This window comes from Nycticebus coucang, chromosome 11 (genome assembly GCF_027406575.1).
Source record: "Nycticebus coucang isolate mNycCou1 chromosome 11, mNycCou1.pri, whole genome shotgun sequence".
Taxonomy (NCBI): domain Eukaryota; kingdom Metazoa; phylum Chordata; class Mammalia; order Primates; family Lorisidae; genus Nycticebus; species Nycticebus coucang.
The window spans coordinates 104,386,260-104,408,715 of record NC_069790.1 but is presented as its reverse complement, the minus strand read 5'-3'; positions in this window follow the sequence as shown (position 1 = coordinate 104,408,715).

Sequence of the window (22,456 nt, the reverse complement as noted above, 5' to 3'; positions counted from 1 at the left end):
GCGTAACACAAAATCCCTTGGAGAAATCAGAAACTATGGGAATTTCCAGCACAGAATTTAAAACTATTTGCTGAGTCTGTATAACATGACTATAAGGGACATTTAAGGGTCATTTCAGAATTGACAATACTGGCACACTCTAGGTCTTCAGTGAATGTTGAGAGAGAGAATGAGGAAAGGGGGGGGAAGGAAAGAGACATGCAGGAGAAAAAAGTGGCTCAAGCTTAGCTCTGAATTTTGAGGAAGCTGAAAAGAGAGCCTCTATATACATGTGTATATATGTTTATAAATATGTAGGTTGGAGAAGTATTTAATTGCTTCCAAGTACACTTTTTTTTTTTTTTTTAGAGACAGAGCCTCACTTTATCACCCTCGGTAGAGTGCCATGGCATCACAGCTCATAGCAACCTCCAGCTCTTGGGCTTAGGCTATTCTCTTGCTTCAGCCTCCCGAGTAGCTGAGACTATAGACGCCCACCACAATGCCCTGTTTTTTTGTTGCAATTTAGCTGGGCCTGGGCTTGAACCTGCCACCCTCGGTATGTGGGCTGGTGCTCTGCCCACTACGCTGTGCCCAAGTATACTTTTGACTTGTCAATAGTTACACTGACATGTAACTAACATTCAAGGGGATCCTGTAAATATTTTATTACAGTAGGAGGAGTCCCCCAAGATTGCTTCTGCTGTTATTATGAGCATCAATTAGAAATGCAATAAGTAAGGTTTACCTGAGTCAGCTAAAGACAAACCTTATGAGGGAAAGTGTCCTCCTGAAAGTTTTGTATTATAATATATATAAAAAATGGTTCCCTGTTTTCTCACCCTGAGTGTGTGATTTAGTTTTTAATTAAAAGATTCAATTGTGGGAAACGAGGATCTCAAAGAGGTACTGCACCCCCATGTTTATTGCAGTAGTAGTCACAACAACCAAGATAGGAAAACAACCTAAATGTCCGTCAACAGATGAATTGATAAAGAAAATGTGATACATATACACAGTGGAATATTATTCAGCCTTACAAAAGAAGGAAGTCCTGGCACCAGCCCCATATGCCGGAGGTGGCAGGTTCAAACCCAGCCCCAGCCAAAAACCGTGTAAAAAAAAAAAAGAAGAAGGAAATCCTGTCATATGTGACAACATGGATAAACCTGAGGATGTTACGCTAAGTAAAATAAATCAGTCACAGAACAGCCAATACTGTGTGATCCCAATGACGTGAAATATCTTAAAAAGTCAAACACATAGAAACAGATTTGTGGTGGGGGAAGGGGACAGGGGTTATTGTTCAATGGGTATAACATTTCATTTATGCAAGATGATCAAGTTCTAAGATCTGCTATACAACATTGTGCCTGTACTTAACAAAAATATATTGCACACTTAAACATTTAAGAGGCTAGATCTCATGTTAAATGTTTTTACCACATTTAAAAAATTCAATTGGAGAGATTAGTGCTCCCTCAAGATCCATCCTGGTGATTACATTCAAGCTGTCTGTGACCATTGAGAAACTTGTCTTACCATTTGGGAGCGGACATTAGCATAATGTTGACAGGTAATCTGTACTAGTCCACAGTATTTTAGTTTGGGGCTTGGAGTTAGAATTATATATACCTTCATTACTCTGCCAGAAATTCTAAGTGAAGAACATGACCTTAATCTACAGTATTAGTCAAAACCCAATTAAACACCAAATGATTAATGATGACAATCAGCAGTTCTTCTTTCTAATGCCTCAATGTGAAAAAAAAATGAAGTAGGAAGAAATCAGCTCAAAAGAAGGAGAAGAAGAGAAGAAAGCAATGATGGAAAAGTAAAAGAAATTCCAAAAGTTATTGGCTCAATGGGTCAGTGCACTAAAACTCAGAAGAGGGCTGGCATGACACCATCAGAAACACATTCAGCGTTCCTGGAGACACAAAGCCCTTGTATCTAAAGCCTGATGTCTCATGTCCACAGCCATTTGCCTTCACCCCCTTAGTTCTCTCTCTCTGCCACATTTTCCACATTGTATAGACTGGGCCTTCCAGAGTGGAGAGACCTGAGCATATGAAATGCGCAGGATCAGCCCATCCTGCTTCCACATCCCAATAAGGTACCAACAGGGCTTCTAGATTTCTTTTCCAAATTCATCTTTCTCTTGCTTGTTCTGGGGCATATATACTCGAACATAGTCTCTCTCTTTTATTCTGTTCTAGCCAAATTTGTACCTCTTTTCTTCTTCAGTATTTAAGATGTTATATTCTATCCTACCCAGTAGTTATAGATTATAATTAGAGTATAAATAAAGTTTATTGTTGTTATTGCAAGTGACAGAAATCTAATTCAAAGTGACTTCATTGCAAAAAGAAACGTGTTGGTTGTCATGATGGGAAAATCCAGAGCTTCAGGTATGGCTGGATCCAGAAGCTTGAGCCATATCAGATTAATAGAACTCAGTTTTCTTCTTCTCTGTCATCTGTATTAGCAATTTCAAGAGTTTCTCTCCATCTGGGAGCTCCCAGCAGCTTCAAGATTCTGTCAATATCATCCTTTTATCAATAGGTAGAAATATCTGCAAGAGCTTATCTTCCAGGTAATTCCAGTGAAAGTCACAAAATTGAATTGCATTGTCAGCTCGAATTCATTCTCATCATTGAATCAAGCAATGTAGCCAGCAGAATGGAATATGATGGTTTCTAGAGCCATAGGGGTCAGTTCTATCACAACTACACTGACTGGAGGTAGTGTCATGACCAAGACAGGGAAATGAGTTCTGGGTCAGCAAAAGCAATTGCTGTTTACTACCAATCCCTTCTCCTCTTTTCTCTTTCTGTCCATCCCTAGAAACTTAAGAAGGGTCTTCCCCTGATTTTTAGGAACAACTTCTACCTACAGTTCCAACTGGGAAACCAATTTCTTGGTTGCTTGTCAGTCTAAATGGCGTGCACCACTCTGCTGCCTGCTCTGGTGGCTCGTAACACTTCTATTTGCACCATTCCATTAGCATCCTTGAGCTACCAGGCCAAAAGGGCCTCTGATTTGCTAAGCAATGCTGACTTTAACATATGGAAAAACAAATTACTAGTGAAAATATTGCCCCCAAATAAATAGGTTTTAAAGAATCCACAAAAAGTTGGGAGGGGGGAAATTTGCTATGTCTAATGGATGATAGCAAGAATTACACAATTCCTGCACATGGATTAAATGTATAAATTCTTCTGGTTTGATTTCCAGGGGTGAACAATTTGGTGGTATGGTAAGTATCCTGGAAGTAATGGCAAAAATCCCAAATTTATATGGAGTCTTTCTTTCCCTCACAAGATATCCAATGCTAAGGTTGTAAATTGGAATGTCTACAGAAGCCTAACAGGTTAACTTAAATGAGAGCAGAGCTGGGTATAAAGAGTAAGACTTATGGAGGCCGTGGTTACTGGAGCATGGAAGCCCTTCTACTGGAGGTGTGCAGTGGTTAAGAGCAAAAGTTCTGGACCAGATAGTCTGAGTTCATATCCTGGTTCCGCTATTCCTTGCTGTCTGATTGTGATCTAAATAGCTCATCTCTCTGCACCTCAGTTTCCTATCTGTAGAATTGTGAAAATTACATGAGTCAATGTATGTAAAGCATTTAGAATGATTTCTGGCACACAGTAAGCACTGTAAAAGGGTTGGCAATTATTATTTTTAAATCCAGTGAATTGTTTTCATCCAGAAATGTTTACTATCTTGTGAGAGCTTCTAATAGTTCAAGACAAAATGGAAATGTAGTTTTTCACATTGAGATTCCTGATTGTATATATGTGTTTGAATGAACTAAAAAGTATTTCAAATGCCAAGGAGGCTATGTTGGTTAGGAATGCATTCAACTGCAAGTTATTGAAAACATAACTTACAGTGGCTTAAAAAAAATATGGGGGGGAGGGTTACAGGAAAATATTTCAGATACAACCACTTTGGAAAACTGTTCATCAGTGCATGTCCTATGACCCAGCAATCCCACTCTTAGGTGTATACCTAACAGAAATAAACACATGTATTTATCATCAGACTACTTAAGAATGAACATTGATGATACCAAAACTATCTTGTGTAGATAGTACACAAATGCCAATCAACACTACCACTAACACAACCACCTGGGCTATAATAGATAGTGAATGAATCACAACTACCCACATCCATATGGAAGCATCTCACAAACATAACACTGAGCAAATGAAACCAGACATGCACAACTCCACTTGTGTGAAGGACAGAACTCAGGTCACACTAATCAGTGGTGGTAGGAGCAGGGAGAGGGTTATTCCTGTGAGGGTAAAGGCTATAAGAGAACATAATGGGGGGACACTGGGGTGCTGGTCATGTTCCCTTTCTTGATCTGGGTTCTGCTAACCTGGATGTTTGCAGTTTGTGAGATTTCATTGAATGGTATGTCAATAAACATATTTAAAAGGAAGAGCAAGAAGTCCAGAAGTAAATAGTTTCTGGTATTGACTCAGGTATTTCTAGGGTTTATACTTTCGTGCTTTACCTCCTTAGCTCATACATGTGACGATTTCCATAGTATCTGGGTCATGTTTACCTGCATGGCATGAAGAAGGGGCCATCTGCCTTTTTATCAGGAAAGCAAATTCATTTCCAGAATTTTCCCTCTTCTTAGCCCAGCAGTCTTTTGCTTTTATCATAAAGGCCCAAACTGGGTTACATGGCCACTCTTAGTAGTTGGAACAGAGCCATCCCTCCAGTGGGAGGAGCCAAAGGAGAGACTTTAGGGAAAGGCCTTTGTCTAATCAATCAGCAGTGTCCACTGTGCAGGCCAAAGAGAACACACTTGCAAGTCAGCGGTTAACAGTTGTTATTTTTTCCTGGATCCATATATAAAGGTGTTTCCCTAAGTGTGTTCATGGGTAGAACAGAGATTAAATTTAAGACATACCTTTCATATTAACATGGGATGATTGCTGACCTAACCTGATAAATCAGGCTTCCTCAAAGTGACAAGGCAGAAGAGTTTGAGGCTTGAAGATGGTCTGCAGCAATGGGAGCCTTATGTCATGAATTGTGAGACCGTCTTTTGATTAAACAATGAAATGCAGGACTGCTTGTCCTAACAAATATTTGCAGTAGTCAGATTTCTGCTAAGTTTGTGTATAAGTAAAAGCAGGTCTATTCTTGATTTGAATGCTGAATACCCCTCTCCCCAAATCCTAATGAACTGAGCTGAACATTTCACCATAAAATGTAGAGAACCAGCAACAAGAGAAAGAACATCAGAAATTATGCAGTATCTGGGAATAGTGGGTGGGGGAGAGTCTCTAGTGGCTTTTCACGAGTAATACAAAGAGTTAAATCTCAGTAGTGGATTTGGGGATGGTAATGAAGATCATTTAATTTCAAAACCTGCAAAACCAACTGGAAGCATTTCTCTCCATTAGGCCTGGACTGTCCATCAGGAAGAACTTTTATTGCTGAAGCCAATCTATAACAAATGGATTTTTCTTTTCATTCAACCCCCCTTCCCTCAGATGCTTTGATGTGCAAGCCTTGGTCACAGGGCCTACTTGTTTTAAGTATTTTGTCCACATGGCACTTCTCCCTCAGCTGGATTGCAAGGTTGTGGAATGTGGGGTTCCTTTTCTCTTTCCCCTTTTCTATATCCTATACAGTGTTAAACAACCAATAACTACTCAAGAAATACTTGAGTATTGACTGATTGGCTAAGCAACTGGTTGGAAAGATGAATGAGTGAACAAATTCATTTTTCGTGTTATTGGAATGTTTGCATTCTAGTGGATACGTGCAGACTTGACACAGACCGATATTAGCTTTCAGACAGTTCACAGTGTTACTACGGTAATAGTTATGGCTCCAAGGTCTGTTTAGGGCCAGACACACCTGACATGTGGGCTCATCTCCCAGTTCTGATACTCTGAAGCTGTGAGATTTTAGGCATGTGTCTTGTTTTTCCTTCTTAATTATTTTTATTGTGGTAAAATATAGATAACATAAAATTTTGTGATTTTAACCATTTGTAAGTGTACAAATTGGTGGCTTGAATTTACAATGTTGTGTGACCACAACCACTTTTTCCAAAATGTTTTTATCACCTTAAATAGAAACTCTACAATCATGAAGAAATAATTCCCCATATACCTTTTCTCCCAGCCCCTGGTAATTTCTGTCTTATGAATTAGCCTATAGAGATTTCCTGTACATAGAAAAACACAATGCCCGTCTATTGGGTCTGGCTTATTTCACATATCATCAAGGTTCATCCATGTTGTGGACTGTATCCCAACTTTGTTCCTTTTTATAGCTGAATAATGTTCCATTGTATGGATATACCACATCTGTTGATCCATTCATGCGTTGGCGGACATTGTTTCTATCTTTGGGCTATTGTGCATAATGCTATCATAAACCTTTGCGTCTAAGTACCTGAGTCACTGTTTTCAATTCTATTGGATATATACGTAGGAGTGTGACATCAGAGCCATATGGTAATTCTGTGTTTGGCTTCGTCAAGAACCACCAATCTGTTTTCCACAGTGGCTGCACTATTTTACGTTTTCACTGTCCATCTAAGAGGGTTGCAATTTCTGCAAGGATATGCAGGATATGTTCTCAAGCAGGATTTCTGCCATTACTGGACACAGCTCCACATCTGTGCATCCTCACTTTAGAGCTCACATTTCACTGACGACCCCCCCTTGGATTGGGTTGGGGGTTGCCCCTGTAGGAGTTGGCAGTGGTGGAGGGGAGCAGGATCATATGATATAGAGGTGGTCACAAGGGGGCGGTCACACTGGAGAGGGATTGTGTGAGCTGAGCAGTCAGCCCAGCAGGTTGGTACAATACTGTTTCCTCTTTTCTGAAATGGGAATAATACCTGATACCGTGTACCTGTGAGGATTAAATAAGATAAGGCACATATGTTTCTCAGTAAGTGAAGGGTAAAAGAGGCAGCGGGGCTGAGAGCAGCAGAAAGGATGCTTTGTAGGCAAACACAGCTATTCTCCATCAAGTGTGGAGTAGACCTAGCTTTCCTATTACAAAGGAAACTGTTGTAGATTTGTACGTCTTGAATTCATCCAAAGAAATTTTTGGACCTATTTCTATTTTCAGCCTGTATTGCCTTCAGGGGCAACATGTTTCATTTCTTTACTACCTGCTTTGTTGAGTAGTAATTTGTTGTACTCGTCCTAAAACCACCCCTTCCAAGCTCCCGCGACAGCTTCTTGGTTCTGCCACGGTTGGCCCCTGAGACCTGTACCACAAGGACCCGTTCAGGTTTCTGAAATTGAGTGAATGGGAACATTTGTACAGGTGTCAGGCTTTCTTCTGCGCTGCATCCCACATCATGGATTTCCTTTGCATATCTTCATGGACATGCTTTCGGCCTTTTTAGCTTTATTAAAGTGTCAGAGTAAAATCACTTCTTTACAGTGTTTGCATGTGCAGCTGCCTATGAGGACAGTTGAGTGGCTGTGTGGCTGTGTTGGTGCCACCACCATCTGTAGGCCTTGCTCCTGTTACCTGTCACCCACCACCAAGTGATTCAAACTCTTGCCACAATAAAATAATGAGTCGCCTTGCCTCTGGAGTCACTCTGATCACAAACCAGGACCTATTGATTCAGAATTCAGTTAATACATTTTCTTACCCACTTTATCCATTTAATGGTCAGGGGTTCTATTAGGGACATCCAAAAAGAGATTTTTCTATGTATAAAACTGTGAAGGTCTGACTAACGGTCTTCCTTGGGCTCCACCAACTGAGTTAATCACATTAGCCCAAACTCTGCTCTCGTAATGTGATCCATACAGGAAACTGTGTATCCCCCCCATATACAGTCACCTCCCAATTATCTGCACAAATGCAGGGGTGCGGTGGTGCAGATAATTCAAAACAGCAAACAATCCAAATGCCATTTCTGCTTGGCTTGAGAATACATTATGCAAATTTGGGGCAGCAAATTTACCTTCTTTATTACATTTTGCTTGGATTCATATTAAAAAATTGTTTGCATTCTCTAGGAGTGTGTGTATATTGGGGGTGGGGGGGGCCTAGGAAGGCTATCCCTAGAGTTCAAGGGAATCATAAAACCTTGGCAGTCAGAAGAACCTTAGAAATCATAATGCAAATTCTGCCTTCATTTTTTAGAGATGGAAACCAAGTTTTAGAAAGGCAATGTGCCTTCTGTGAGATCCCAGAGTCAATTGGTGGCAGAACCAGGACCAGGACAAGACCCAGGCCTCTGACTCCCTCTTTCCAAAGGAAAAAACACACACTATTAATCAGAAGCCCAAAGGAGTGTTGAAGCCTTTTCAGGACAACCTTGTTAGTGCCTTCAAAGGGTGAAGCCATCTGCACTCTAACTTCCAGAAGCACAGAAATTCCTAACAAGGCTGGATCCGGACGCTCCACCTCCCTGTGGACCACACAACACCTGTTTCCCCAAGGCTGCCTAACAGCCCTGGTGGTCCCTGAGCCTCCTCACCACATGCTGCTGGGATCTGAATCGCTTGGCGCCAGTCAAGAGCTCTCAAGGAGGTTCACCTGACTTCTGAGTGTGTTAGGCACGGGGAATTGTTGCTGGGAGGGGGAGTGTGGCAAAGGAAAGCACTATGTTTCAAATAAGGACACTGATGGCATATGCCAGGCTGATGAGTGACCTGGAGGCTGGTTGCTGGTGAGTTAAGTCGACCTTGAAACAGCTAAAGAGCAAACAGGAAGCAGATAGGCAGGCTCCACCTCTGGCTAACCTCTCCAAGAAGCACAGCAGTGAGGTTCCAGAGGAGACATTCGCCAGCTCAGCCCGCCAGCAAGCATCAGCTCAGATGCCTCTGGGGAGCTCAGTGGCTGCAGGGGACAGTAATGCCCGATTGCTTCACTCTACACTCTGCATCAACTTCCAATCCAGCTGGCTTCTGTGCCTGGGATCATTAGCAGCTAATGGCTTTTTGTAGCTTGGGGCCGGCTGGCAGTTTCTTGAGCTTTCCTGTATGGGCAGGTGTTCTTAGTGCCTTGAGTCCTCCTGGAGCAATTCAGAAGTTGCTGGAGTATCTGGAGATGCTCAGAGGCTGGCATGGCCTCACAGGCTGGGAATAGAAGCCAAAGATTGAGGAGCTGCCCTGGGCAAGGATACAGAGAGGGTTTGCTTTGAGCTTCCAGGTCTGACAACTTGGGCCCATCCATATCTCTCACCTATTCTGCATGCTTCTGCCAAGAATGAAGACAAATGTTTACCTTTGAATGCAGAACAATGTCTGACGCTGCTTAATGGGTGAAAGGCCTTCTTTTTAATCAGAGGCTGACTTCATTAATGTTTATTAATTCTTCCTGGGCAAAGCCTTTTTCTCTGCTGATAACCCACAGCAACATCTACTTAGAACTGCTGGGGTTACCAAGAATAGCATTGTTACAACAATACAATAGGTTACTAATGATGATACACAACAATTCAACTTTAGGAATTGTTAATGTTGATAAAGTAGTTTGTGTAAAATTTCTTACTGAATTCTCACAATAGTCATAGAAAGTAGGTGAGAGTATTTTACTATCTCCAGGGCTTCGGAGAGGTAAACTGACTTACCCAAGCACCCAATGGAGTAGAAAATTGAACCCAGCTCTTATTCTGGGAGAACAGATTAAATGATTTAGGAGAAGGCAAAATGAGAGCTGTGAGCTCAAGCTCAGCACTCAGGAGAACGCTAAGGTCGGGGAGGACACAGCTAGCAGCCCTGGACTCTGCTTTGCCTGGGCACATGGACCGAGGAGCCTCCGTAACAAGCTCGCACAGGACACAGACCCAGCGGTAGCTTACCTAAGTCAATCTGAGGATCATTAGCATTAAAAATGCATTTTTTTTTTTTTGACAATCTCCCTCTGTCACCCAGTAGAGTGGGGTGTTATCATAGTTCACCGCAACCTCAAACTCACGGCTGGGCTTAAGTGATCCTCTTGCCTCAGCCTCCCAAGTAGCTGGAACTATAGGTATGCATCACCACGCCAGGCTAATTTTTCTATTTTTAGTAGAGATGGGGTCTCACTCTTGCTTAGATCTGATCTCAAACTTCCCAGGTCAAGTAATCCTTCCACCTCACTCTCCAAGAGTGTTAGGGTTACACACATGATCCACTGCTTCCCACCTAGAAATGCTTAAGCTTAAATTCTTAAGCTCTTGTGCAGACCTCTGTGAATCAGAAACCCTGAAGGCATACACAATGTTTTAACAGGTGCTTCAAGTAATTCTGATGCACAGTAGAGTTCCAGATCTACTCGTTTAGACCAGGGGTCAACAAATCTTTTCTGTAAAGGACCAGAAAGTAAATACTGTAGGTTTGGGGGGGGCCATACAGTCTCTGTCGAGATCCTTCAACTCTGCCTCATTAGTGTGAAAGCCGATGTAGAGATTATGTAAACGAATGGCTAGGCTGTGTTCCCATAAAACTTTATTTAGACTAATCATGGCTCACTTGGTGCATGTTGTATACCTATAGAATAAATTCCTGCAAGTAAAATGGATTTTTTACAAAGTATGATACACTGTTTTATGAAACTTCAAGAAATCTTTTTTATTTTATAATAAGATACCTCATCTACAATACCTAACTTTTTAGTATTATAAAGATATGTAATTAAGCTATTTCTGTTTTTTCACAAACTCATATTCTTTTTTATATTGATTGTTTAGTGTCTGCTACATTACAAAGTCCCCCAAATTGCAGTGACTTAAAACAACAGCAGTTTATCTTCATTCCTGATTCTATGGTTCTGTTAGACAATTCAGCTCATCTGGACCAGGCGTGGCTGACCTCTGCTGGACTTGCTAACGTGCTGTGGCCAGCCAATGGGTTAGCTGAAGCTTTGCTGATCTGAATGGTCTCACTCTCATATCTGAAAGTGGCAAGCTAGTAGCTGGTGTGACAGGGTGACTGGGCCACATTGCTCTCATAGAAACAAATTGGGACTTGTGCATGTGGTAGCTAGGCAGGGCTCTAAGAAGACTAATGAATGGCCACAGGCCCCTTGAGGTCTATGTTCAGAGCTGGCACAAAGCTACCACCACTGTAATCTGTAATGCAATTCATAAGGTCGGCCCAGATTCAAGGACTGGGGAACAAAATCCCCACTCTTAAGGGAAGGAACTGCAAAGGCACATTGCAAAGCGATGTGGATTTGGGGAGAGGAACAATTGGGCCATTTTTGTAATCTACCATAGGGATGATTTTTCGAAAGTTCTGAGAAGGGCGGCGCCTGTGGCTCAGTCGGTAAGGCGCCGGCCCCATATACCGAGGGTGACGGGTTCAAACCCAGCCCCGGCCAAACTGCAACCAAAAAATAGCCGGGCGTTGTGGCGGGCGCCTGTAGTCCCAGCTACTCGGGAGGCTGAGGCAAGAGAATCACTTCAGCCCAGGAGTTGGAGGTTGCTGTGAGCTGTGTAAGGCCACGGCACTCTACCGAGGGCCATAAAGTGAGACTCTGTCTCTACAAAAAAAAAAGAGAAAGTTCTGAGAAAAACTGTATTGATCATGAAGCTAAGATCGACTCCTGCATGGCACTTTGGGGTACATGTGGGACAGAAGGTCTTATGTGATCTTAATTACACACCCATTGAAGTGAGAAGAGGCCCAAGGACTTGAGGTTTTGTTAGTTTGATTTGACAATCTGAATCTAAAATTATTTTGGAGCCATAGGCCATACTTTCTTCCTCTGTCTCTTCTCTCTCTCTAACTTAGATACAGTGTACATAAGACAAAATTCATCTTTTCTAGCATACAGTTCTATGAATTTTGACAAATATATAATTGTTCCACCCTCAGCATACTCAAGAAATAGACTAATTTCATTGTCTAAAAAAATTCCCAAGTCCTTTCGGGGTGAATCCCACACTCAACCTCCAGCCCCTGGCAACCACAGATCTATTTCCTATCGATATAGTTTTGCCTTTTCTGGAATGTCATATAAATAGAATCACACATTATACAGTCCTATGGCTCTGGCTGTTTTCCCTCAGCACAATTCATTGAAGATTTATCCATGTTGTGGCATGTATCAGAAATTTGTTTATCTTCATAGATGCAAAAATTCTCAACAAAATCCTAGTGAATAGATAGATTACAGCTTATCATCAAAAAAGTCATTCATCATGATCAAGTGGGTTTCATCCCAGGGATGCAAGGCTGGTTTAACATACACAAGTCCATAAACGTTATCCACCATATTAACAGAGGCAAAAATAAAGATCACATGATCCTCTCAATAGATGTAGAAAAAGCATTTGATAAAATCCAGCATCCTTTTCTAATTAGAACACTGAAGACTATAGGCATAGGTGGCACATTTCTAAAACTGATTGAAGCTATCTATGACAAACCCACAGCTAATATTTTACTGAATGGAGTAAAACTGAAAGCTTTTCCTCTTAGAACTGGAACCAGACAAGGTTGTCCTCTGTCACCTTTACTATTCAACGTAGTGCTGGAAGTTCTAGCCAATACAATTAGGCAAGACAAGGAAATAAAGGGAATCCAAATGGGAGCAGAGGAGGTCAAACTCTCCCTCTTTGCTGACGACATGATCTTATACTTAGAGAACCCCAAAGACTCAACCACCAGACTCCTAGAAGTCATCAAAAAATACAGTAATGTTTCAGGATATAAAATCAATGTCCACAAGTCAGTAGCCTTTGTGTACACCAATAACAGTCAAGATGAGAAGCTAATTAAGGACACAACTCCCTTCACCATAGTCTCAAAGAAAATGAAATACCTAGGAATATACCTAACGAAGGAGGTGAAGGACCTCTATAAAGAAAACTATGAAATCCTCAGAAAGGAAACAGCAGAGGATATTAACAAATGGAAGAACATACCATGCTCATGGATGGGAAGAATCAACATTGTTAAAATGTCTATACTTCCCAAAGCAATCGACCTATTCCATGCCATTCCTATCAAAATACCAACATCGTACTTTCAAGATTTGGAAAAAATGATTCTGCATTTTGTATGGAACCAGAAAAAACCCCGTATAGCTAAGGCAGTTCTTTGTAACAAAAATAAAGCTGGGGGCATCAGCATACCAGATTTTAGTCTGTACTACAAAGCCATAGTGCTCAAGACAGCATGGTACTGACACAAAAACAGAGACATAGACACTTGGAATCGAATGGAAAACCAAGAAATGAAACTAACATCTTACAACCACCTAATCTTTGATAAACCAAACAAGAACATACCTTGGGGGAAAGACTCCCTATTCAATAAATGGTGGTGGGAGAACTGGATGTCTACATGTAAAAGACTGAAACTGGACCCACACCTTTCCCCACTCACAAAAATTGATTCAAGATGGATAAAGGACTTAAATTTAAGGCATGAAACAATAAAAATCCTCAAAGAAAGCATAGGAAAAACACTGGAAGATATTGGCCTGGGGGAAGACTTCATGAAGAAGACTGCCATGGCAATTGCAACAACAACAAAAATAAACAAATGGGACTTCATTAAACTGAAAAGCTTCTGTACAGCTAAGGAGACAATAACCAAAGCAAAGAGACAACCTACACAATGGGAAAGGATATTTGCATATTTTCAATCAGACAAAAGCTTGATAACTAGGATCTATAGAGAACTCAAATTAATCCACATGAAAAAAGCCAACAATCCCATATATCAATGGGCAAGAGACATGAATAGAACTTTCTCTAAAGACGACAGACGAATGGCTAACAAACACATGAAAAAATGTTCATCATCTCTATATATTAGAGAAATGCAAATCAAAACAACCCTGAGATATCATCTAACCCCAGTGAGAATGGCCCACATCACAAAATCTCAAAACTGCAGATGCTGGCGTGGATGTGGAGAGAAGGGAACACTTTTACACTGCTGGTGGGACTGCAAACTAGTACAACCTTTCTGGAAGGAAGTATGGAGAAACCTCAAAGCACTCAACCTAGATCTCCCATTTAATCCTGCAATCCCATTACTGGGCATCTACCCAGAAGGAAAGAAATCCTTTGATCATAAGGACACTTGTACTAGACTGTTTATTGCAGCTCAATGTACAATCGCCAAAATGTGGAAACAGCCTAAATGCCCACCAACCCAGGAACGGATTAACAAGCTGTGGTATATGTATACCATGGAATACTATTCAGCCATTAAAAAAAATGGAGACTTTACATCCTTCGTATTAACCTGGATGGACGTGGAAGACATTATTCTTAGTAAAGCATCACAAGAATGGAGAAGCATGAATCCTATGTACTCAATTTTGATATGAGGACAATTAATGACAATTAAGGTTATGGCGGGGGGAAGCAGAAAGAGGGATGGAGGAAGGGGGGTGGGGCCTTGGTGTGTGTCACACTTTATGGGGGCAAGACATGATTGCAAGAGGGACTACCTAACAATTGCAATCAGTGTAACTTGGCTTATTGTACCCTCAATGAATCCCCAACAATAAAAAAAAAAAAAAAAGAAATTTGTTTATCTTCATTGCTGAGTAGTTACTCTGTTTGTGTTCTTTTAAATTATTCTTTAGGAAATTAACCTAGGCCAAGTTCTGATGTAGGTTCTAATCACAGAAACATTTTCTTTTCTAGTCCAAAGCTTATGGAATTAGCATAGAGCTGCAAAAAGAAACCTAGGCAGGAAAAAAAAAAAGTATTTAGTTCTTTCACATGCTAGTTACCTTCCATACTTTTCTCTTTGAAGTAATTTTTTTCCTTTGAAGTTTTCAATAAGTGCCTTTTATAGCTAGAAGTAATTTTAAAGATTATCTAATATAACCCCATTATAATTTTTAAATACTTATTTTCAAAATCAAATTATCACAAGTGAATAATTTTTAAAAATTACTACTTTTATGAGACTTACAACTAAACCCCACAGTGTGTACCCCACCATTTCTTGATTTCCGGCATACCAACTCTTCTGCTTTTGACCCATGTATTTATTTAGAGACAGAGTCTTGCTCTGTTGCCCCAGCTGGGGAGCAGTGGCATTATTATAGCTCACTGTAATCTCAAACTCCTGGGCTTAAGCATCCTCCTGCTTCAGCCTCCCAGAAGCTGGGACTACAGGTGCACACCACCTGCTCTGGCTAATTTTTTAAAATTTTTCATAGGGATATGATCTTGCTCTTCCTTAGGCTTATCTCAAATTCCTAACCTCACGCAATCCTCTTGCCTCAGCCTCCAAAAGTGCTAGGATTGCAAGCATGAGCATTGTGCCCAGCCCTTTCAACCCTTTCATTTGTTTCTTCTGGTTTTTACCACTATACTTCTAAGTCATAGACTCAGGCTGATAATGTTTCACTTTTACATTCTGGTGTTTTCTACCGACCTTATATTATGTCAAATGAAGAGACTTAGGTCTCTAACACACCCCTGTCCCTCCCTCTAAATTCCTGGGGTGGTTACACCACAATTTAAGATTAAATTGGCATTTTTGTTTGCCTTACCTTATTATGATTACGCAAAGATTGTTCATTGGTGTGCCAAGTAGTAAACTATAAGTGTTTCCTTTCTTGAACATATTTCCCCCGGCATTAATGATTGCCTTATATTTTTCATTTCCTGTTTTCTTTGTAAATATCAAATTTTTCTTCCAACAACCTTCCAGTCCAATTTTCCATGCTGTTTTCAGGGATCACATGCTCATCAGGTAGTCAGTCAGTTGCTTCTTTCCCTCGGAACCTTTCATTCTCTTGCTTCAACTTCACTGGTTTCTCTCTGGACTTGCTGCTCCCTGCAAACTGTGGGCGCTCTGGCCTTTATCACCATTCTAAGAATTCTCTTTATCTCCTCTCAGGTTGGATCCCAAATTTCCTGCTCCCCAGATTTTCTTGTTCTTGTTTTACTCCTTTTGTGTGGAGTACATTCTCTTGTAGCTTCCCGAGAATGATTAATGAGGAGCAAAAGGTTTAGGTTTTTAAATGCCTGCAAATGTTTTTATTTCACCCTTGTAGCTGGTAGGTTGATTACATATAGGTAAAATATAATTTTTCTTAGAATTGTAAATTTTCTCCCTATCTTTTAATTTCTAACAATGCTGCCAAGAAGTCGAATGCCTTCTGATGACTGAGTTTTTTGTGTGTGACTTTTAAAAAAAGAAACTTTAGAAGATTTTAGGGTCTTTATTCCTCATGTATTGAAATTTTACAATGATTTTTTTTGGTGTATTTTTCATTCTTTATACTGTTATTTTGGGGCTCTTTTAATCTGGAAATTCACACCCTATACATTTCTTCTATTATTTCTTTGATAATTCCCTCTCTATGGCTTTCTTTGTTCTCTCTTACTGGAGTATTAATTAATCAGACATTCCACCTCTTGGTTTGAATCTCTAATTTTCTAATAGTTTCTCCTATGATTTATCCCTTGTTTGTTATGCTCTCTTCTATCACTTTATTGAAAAATTAAATTTTTGCATTAGTATTTTTAATTTGTAAGAACATTCTTTCTCTTATTTTTTATATTACCTATTTTTCTATTAAGTAATATTTTCACTACTTCTAAGAATGTCAATTATATTTATTTTTTGAAAGTAATTTTTTGTTCCCTGCCTTGTTATTATTTCTTTTTCTTTTTTTTTTTATTATTTTTTTTTTATTATTTATTTTTTTATTGTTGGGGATTCATTGAGGGTAAGATAAGCCAGGTTACACTGATTGCAATTGTTAGGTAAAGTCCCTCTTGCAATCATTTCTTGCCTCCATAAAGTGTGACACACACCAAGGCCCCACCCCCCCTTCCCTCTTTCTGTTTCCCCCCCATAACCATAATTGTCATTAATTGTCCTCATATCAAAATTGAGTACATAGGATTCATGCTTCTCCATTCTTGTGATGCTTTACTAAGAATAATGTTTTCCACGTCCATCCAGGTTAATACGAAGGATGTAAAGTCTCCATTTTTTTTAATGGCTGAATAGTATTCCATGGTATACATATACTACAGCTTGTTAATCCGTTCCTGGGTTGGTGGGCATTTAGGCTGTTTCCACATTTTGGCAATTGTAAATTGAGCTGCAATAAACAGTCTAGTACAAGTGTCCTTATGATAAAAGGATTTCCTTCCTTCTGGGTAGATGCCCAGTAATGGGATTGCAGGATCAAATGGGAGGTCTAGCTTGAGTGCTTGGAGGTTACTCCATACTTCCTTCCAGAAAGGTTGTACTAGTTTGCAGTCCCACCAGCAGTGTAAAAGTGTTCCCTTCTCTCCACATCCACGCCAGCATCTGCAGTTTTGAGATTTTGTGATGTGGGCCATTCACTGGGGTTAGATGATATCTCAGGGTTGTTTTGATTTGCATTTCTCTAATATATAGAGATCATCTCTATATATTATATTTTTCATGTGTTTGTTAGCCATTCATCTGTCATCTTTAGAGAAAGTTCTATTCATGTCTCTTGCCCATTGATATATGGGATTGTTGGCTTTTTTCATGTGGATTAATTTGAGTTCTCTATAGATCCTAGTTATCAAGCTTTTGTCTGATTGAAAATATGCAAATATCCTTTCCCATTGTGTAGGTTGTCTCTTTGCTTTGGTTATTGTCTCCTTAGCTGTACAGAAGCTTTTCAGTTTAATGAAGTCCCATTTGTTTATTTTTGTTGTTGTTGCAATTGCCATGGCAGTCTTCTTCATGAAGTCTTCCCCCAGGCCAATATCTTCCAGTGTTTTTCCTATGCTTTCTTTGAGGATTTTTATTGTTTCATGCCTTAAATTTAAGTCCTTTATCCATCTTGAATCAATTTTTGTGAGTGGGGAAAGGTGTGGGTCCAGTTTCAGTCTTTTACATGTAGACATCCAGTTCTCCCACCACCATTTATTGAATAGGGAGTCTTTCCCCCAAGGTATGTTCTTGTTTGGTTTATCAAAGATTAGGTGGTTGTAAGATGTTAGTTTCATTTCTTGGTTTTCCATTCGATTCCAAGTGTCTATGTCTCTGTTTTTGTGCCAGTACCATGCTGTCTTGAGCACTATGGCTTTGTAGTACAGACTAAAATCTGGTATGCTGATGCCCCCAGCTTTATTTTTGTTACAAAGAACTGCCTTAGCTATACGGGGTTTTTTCTGGTTCCATACAAAATGCAGAATCATTTTTTCCAAATCTTGAAAGTACGATGTTGGTATTTTGATAGGAATGGCATTGAATAGGTCGATTGCTTTGGGAAGTATAGACATTTTAACAATGTTGATTCTTCCCATCCATGAGCATGGTATGTTCTTCCATTTGTTAATATCCTCTGCTGTTTCCTTTCTGAGGATTTCATAGTTTTCTTTATAGAGGTCCTTCACCTCCTTCGTTAGGTATATTCCTAGGTATTTCATTTTCTTTGAAACTATGGTGAAGGGAGTTGTGTCCTTAATTAGCTTCTCATCTTGACTGTTATTGGTGTATACAAAGGCTACTGACTTGTGGACATTGATTTTATATCCTGAAACATTACTGTATTTTTTGATGACTTCTACGAGTCTTGTGGTTGAGTCTTTGGGGTTCTCTAAGTATATGATCATGTTGTCAGCAAAGAGGGAGAGTTTGACCTCCTCTGCTCCCATTTGGATTCCCTTTATTTCCTTGTCTTGCCTAATTGTATTGGCTAGAACTTCCAGCACTACGTTGAATAGTAAAGGTGACAGAGGACAACCTTGTCTGGTTCCAGTTCTAAGAGGAAAAGCTTTCAGTTTTACTCCATTCAGTAAAATATTAGCTGTGGGTTTGTCATAGATAGCTTCAATCAGTTTTAGAAATGTGCCACCTATGCCTATAGTCTTCAGTGTTCTAATTAGAAAAGGATGCTGGATTTTATCAAATGCTTTTTCCGCATCTATTGAGAGGATCATGTGATCTTTATTTTTGCCTCCATTAATATGGTGGATAACGTTTATAGACTTGCGTATGTTAAACCAGCCTTGCATCCCTGGGATGAAGCCTACTTGATCATGATGAATGACTTTTTTGATGATAAACTGTAATCTATTGGCTAGGATTTTGTTGAGAATTTTTGCATCTATATTCATGAGTGAGATTGGTCTGAAATTGTCCTTTTTGTTTGGGTCTTTTCCTGGTTTTGGTATCAGGGTGATGTTTGCTTCATAGAATGTGTTGGGGAAGATTCCTTCTTCCTCAATTTTTTGGAATAATTTCTGCAGTACAGGAATAAGCTCTTCCTTGAAGGTTTGATAGAATTCTGGAGTGAAGCCATCTGGACCAGGGCATTTTTTGGTTGGAAGATTTTTTATTGTTTCTTTGATCTCAGTGCTTGAAATTGGTCTGTTCAGGAGCTCTATTTCTTCCTGGCTGAGTCTAGGGAGAGGGTGTGATTCCAAATATTGATCCATTTCTTTCACATTGTCAAATTTCTGGGCATAGAGTTTCTGGTAGTATTCAGAGATGATCTCTTGCATCTCTGTGGGATCAGTTGTTATTTCCCCTTTATCATTTCTGATTGAGGTTACTAGAGATTTTACTTTTCTATTCCTCGTTAGTCTGGCCAATGGTTTATCTATTTTATTTATTGTTTCAAAAAACCAACTCCTCGTTTCATTAATTTTCTGAATGATTCTTTTGTTTTCAATTTCATTGATCTCTGATTTGATTTTGGATATTTCTTTTCTTTTACCGAGTTTAGGCTTAGATTGTTCTTCTTTTTCCAATTCCATAAGATCTCTTGTGAGATTGTTGATGTGCTCTCTTTCTGTTTTTCGAATGTAGGCATCTAAAGCGATGAATTTTCCTCTCAAAACTGCTTTTGCAGTATCCCACAGGTTTTGGTAGCTTGTGTCTTCATTGTTGTTATGCTCAAGGAAGTTAATGATTTCCTGTTTTATTTCTTCCTGCACCCATCTGTTATTCAACAGAAGATTGTTTAATTTCCATGCCTTTGGGTGGGGTCGAGCATTTTTGTTAGAGTTGAGTTCCACCTTTAGTGCCTTATGGTCTGAGAAGATACAAGGTAAAATTTCAATTCTTTTGATTCTGTTGATATTTGTTTTGTGTCCCAGGATATGATCAATTTTGGAGAATGTTCCATGGGTGATGAGAAGAATGTATATTCTTTATCTTTGGGATGGAGTGTTCTATATGCATCTATCAAGCACAGTTGTTCTAGGGTCTCATTTAAATCTTTTATATCCTTGTTTAATTTCTGTTTAGAGGATCTGTCCAGCTCTGTAAGAGGAGTGTTAAGGTCCCCTGTTATTATGGTATTATAAGATATCATATTGCTCAGACTGAGTAAGGTCTGTTTCAAGAATCTGGGAGCATTCAAATTGGGTGCATAGATATTTAGAATTGAAATGTCTTCTTGTTGTATTTTTCCCTTGACCAATATAAAGTGACCATCTTTGTCTTTTTTGACTTTAGTTGCTTTAAATCCACATGTATCTGAAAATAAGATTGCAACTCCTCTTTTCTTCTGAATTCCATTTGCCTGAAAAATTGTCTTCCAACCCTTGACTCGGAGCTTTAATTTGTCTTTTGAAGCCAGATGTGTTTCTTGCAGACAGCAAATGGATGGCTTGTGTTTTTTAATCCAGTCAACCAATCTATGTCTCTTCAGTGGGGAATTCAAGCCATTAACATTTATTGAGATAATTGATAAGTGTGGTGGTATTCTATTCGTCTTATTTTTTGAGAGTCCATTGCTTAGTTTTATCTTTTGCATCAGTGTTGAGGTTAGGTTCTGTCCTTTAATTTCTGAGTTCTTACTTTGCTGCTGATCCATTGTGGTGGTCAGTGTGCAGAACAGGTTGAAGTATTTCCTGTAGAGCTGGTCTTGTTGTGGCGAATTTCCTCAATGTTTGTATATCCGTAAATGATTTGATTTCTCCATCAATTTTGAAGCTTAGCTTAGCAGGGTACAGAATTCTGGGGTGGAAATTGTTCTGTTTAAGTAGATTAAACGTAGATGACCGTTGTCTTCTTGCTTGGAAAGTTTCATTAGAGAAGTCTGCGGTCACTCTGATGGATTTGCCCCTGTAGGTCAACTGGCGCTTACTCCTGGCAGCTTGCAGAATCTTTTCTTTGGTCTTGACTTTGGACAGGTTCATCGCAATGTGTCTTGGAGAAGCTCGGTTAGAGTTGAGGCGACCTGGGGTCCGATAGCCCTCTGATAGCAGTGTGTCAAAATCTTTGGTGATGTTTGGGAAATTTTCTTTTATAATATTGTCTAGTATGGCTTCCATTCCTCTGGGGCATTCTTCTTCCCCTTCTGGAATTCCTATAACTCGTATGTTGGAACGCTTCATAAAGTCCCATAATTCTGACAGTGAACGTTCTACTTTCTCTCTCTTCTTTTCTGCCTCTTTTACTATCTGAGTTATCTCAAAAACTTTGTCTTCTACCTCTGAAATTCTTTCTTCTGCATGGTCTAACCTGTTGCTGATACTTTCCATTGCATCTTTAACTTCCCTGATTGACTGTTTCATTTCCTTCAGCTCTGCTATATCCTTTTTATATTCTTCATATCGTTCATCTCTGATTTGATTCTGTTTTTGGATTTCCTTTTGGTTATTTTCCACTTTATTAGCAGTTTCCTTCATTGTTTCCATCATTTCTTTCATTGTTTTCAACATGTGTATTCTAAATTCCCTTTCTGTCATTCCTAACATTTCTGTATAGGTGGAATCCTCTGCAGTAGCTACCTCATGGTCCCTTGGCGGGGTTGTTCTGGACTGGTTCTTCATGTTGCCTAGAGTTTTCTGCTAATTCTTCCTCATGAGTTATTTCTTTTATCTGTTTCCTTGCCCTAATTTTACTTTCACTTCCTCTTGCTCTTTAAGTTCTCGTGCCTGTGGAAGTTGCGGGCGGGTTTAGACGGGTTGAACACATGCGACCACTTGCCGGTTTTCCACTGTTTTAGTCCTCCTCTTGGGGTCCAGAAGTCTCTCGCTGACTCCCTGTATCCTCTCAGGGGTGATGATAGGCAGATCCCACCAGCCAGAGATGCCTGGAGTCCTGTCTCCCCAGACTCACGGTGCCCAGATGCAAGGAAGCTGTTACTCGGCTGCCATCTTGCTCCGCCTCCTCTTGTTATTATTTCTTCATTTATTTTTTTGTCTATGTGCATGTGTGCATTTATTGGAAGATTTTCCTTGAATCTCAAGCAATCCCTGTTTGCCAGTTTATATTTACAAAGGAAGAATTAGGCTGGGCATGGTGGCTCACACCTGTAATCCTAGCACTTTGGGAAGCTGAGGCAAGAGAATCTTTTGCCAGGAATTCAAAACCAGCCTGGGCAAAATAGCAAGACCCTGTCTGCACAAAAAATGAAAAATTAGCCAGCTGTTGTGGTGCATACTTGTAGTCCCAGCCACTTGGGAGGCTGAGGCAGGAGGATGCTTGATCCTAGGAGTTAGAGGTTGTAGTGAGCCATGATGATGCCACTGTACCCTAGCCTAGGTGACAGAGTGAAGACCTGTCTGAAATAAAAATAAATACATGAATAAATAAAT